Source organism: Polistes canadensis, unplaced genomic scaffold (assembly GCF_001313835.1).
Source record: "Polistes canadensis isolate GaletaPanama2010 unplaced genomic scaffold, ASM131383v1 scaffold_35, whole genome shotgun sequence".
In the NCBI taxonomy this organism is placed as follows: domain Eukaryota; kingdom Metazoa; phylum Arthropoda; class Insecta; order Hymenoptera; family Vespidae; genus Polistes; species Polistes canadensis.
This window is the reverse complement of record NW_014569582.1, coordinates 454,831-457,112: the sequence shown is the minus strand read 5'-3', so window position 1 is coordinate 457,112 and position 2,282 is coordinate 454,831. Positions and strand designations below refer to the sequence as shown.

At 26.8% G+C, this 2,282-nt stretch overlaps 1 protein-coding gene across 4 annotated transcripts in view; it reads left to right on the top strand.

Moving 5' to 3' along the window:
* The window catches only part of LOC106784459 (far upstream element-binding protein 3), a 7,591-nt gene extending 5,523 nt beyond the window's left edge, over nt 1-2,068 (top strand). For all 4 annotated transcript variants that reach the window (XM_014744010.1, XM_014744011.1, XM_014744012.1 and 1 more), the window contains one exon: nt 1,821-2,068. The gene's annotated coding sequence lies outside the window, so the exon portion shown is untranslated. The remainder of the gene's footprint in view (nt 1-1,820) is intronic.
* The last annotated feature ends 214 nt before the right edge of the window (nt 2,069-2,282 follow it).

The window sequence follows — 2,282 nt, the reverse complement described above, 5'->3', positions numbered from 1 at the left end:
TGCATGTATGTGTATATATATATATATACATATATAAAAAATTGCAACACACCTAATGGAAATTAAATCTTATTAACTAGATGATTTGTATTCGCGCTTATAAAGTAACATGATAAAAAGAAAAGGAAACGAATGAAAAAAAAACGAGAGAGAGAGATAGAGAGAGATAGAGAGAAAAAGAGAGAAAGAGAAATCTTTCATAATACGCTACACATTTGAAGAAGATATTGGTTTATCATTTATACTTGTATGTGTATACATATATATTTCATCCACTAATCTCCAATTGTTTAGCAGGTCCTGTTTTCATTAAATGTCAACATATAAGATAATGCTGGACAAGAGATATATTTGTTTAAAGTCATGGATCATCATCACATCCCCCTGTATGCTGGTAGTAGTTTATTCTGCAGTGAGCAAAGCGCGCATCTCTCTAACATTGCCTGTTCAGCTCCCAAAAATCTAAAAATAGTTTGTGGTGTTTGACGAGAAAGAGCAAATAAATAAAGGTAATGTTGTATTTAGCATTGTTATAATAGCATATATGTATATGTAGAGTATCATATATATATATATATATACATATATATGTATGTATGTATGTATGTGTATATATATATATCATAGTTATTGAGTACACATTAATCAATAAATTAATGAGTAATAAAAATAATCTTTAGCTGTCTCTTAATAACCTTGTGTTGTAGTTGTAGTAGTAGTAGTAGTAGTTGTTATAAGAAGTTTGTAAAATTGATGAAAGAAAATATTCTATGAATGAATCTGTTAGACATAAATAATGATCTATTGGCTGGTAGATATACTTCAATATTTCGTAGTTAACGCATTCGAAAGTATAATAATTTTCAACAATCATTTTCATGGAAACATGGGATACAGTAATACATATATATATATATATGTACGTATACATATATATATATATGTATACGTACATATATATATATATATGTATTTATATGTATATATGTATTTATATGTATATATATATATATGTATATATACATATATACATTAAAAAAATATATGCATCATTTTTTTTAGATATAAGATAATAAGGAAACATTAGTATTGAAGTTGAATAGTATAATAATGTAATGTATCGATATGCTATGATATGATATGATATGACATGACATGATATGATATGATATGATATATGATGTCCACACCTGTGTTTTTAATTACGATATTGTATGTATACATTTAATTCATTTTATATAACACATAACTATAACATAAGTTAAAACTAGCAGGTGCAGCAACAGGTCTGAAAGAGGAAGGAGGAAGGGAGGTCGCCAACATTTAACCATGTACATACATATATATATATATGTATACGTACATATATATATATATATGTATTACTGTATCCCATGTTTCCATGAAAATGATTGTTGAAAATTATTATACTTTCGAATGCGTTAACTACGAAATATTGAAGTATATCTACCAGCCAATAGATCATTATTTATGTCTAACAGATTCATTCATAGAATATTTTCTTTCATCAATTTTACAAACTTCTTATAACAACTACTACTACTACTACTACAACTACAACACAAGGTTATTAAGAGACAGCTAAAGATTATTTTTATTACTCATTAATTTATTGATTAATGTGTACTCAATAACTATGATATATATATATACACATACATACATACATACATATATATGTATATATATATATATATATGATACTCTACATATACATATATGCTATTATAACAATGCTAAATACAACATTACCTTTATTTATTTGCTCTTTCTCGTCAAACACCACAAACTATTTTTAGATTTTTGGGAGCTGAACAGGCAATGTTAGAGAGATGCGCGCTTTGCTCACTGCAGAATAAACTACTACCAGCATACAGGGGGATGTGATGATGATCCATGACTTTAAACAAATATATCTCTTGTCCAGCATTATCTTATATGTTGACATTTAATGAAAACAGGACCTGCTAAACAATTGGAGATTAGTGGATGAAATATATATGTATACACATACAAGTATAAATGATAAACCAATATCTTCTTCAAATGTGTAGCGTATTATGAAAGATTTCTCTTTCTCTCTTTTTCTCTCTATCTCTCTCTATCTCTCTCTCTCGTTTTTTTTTCATTCGTTTCCTTTTCTTTTTATCATGTTACTTTATAAGCGCGAATACAAATCATCTAGTTAATAAGATTTAATTTCCATTAGGTGTGTTGCAATTTTTTATATATGTATATATATATATATACACATACATGCA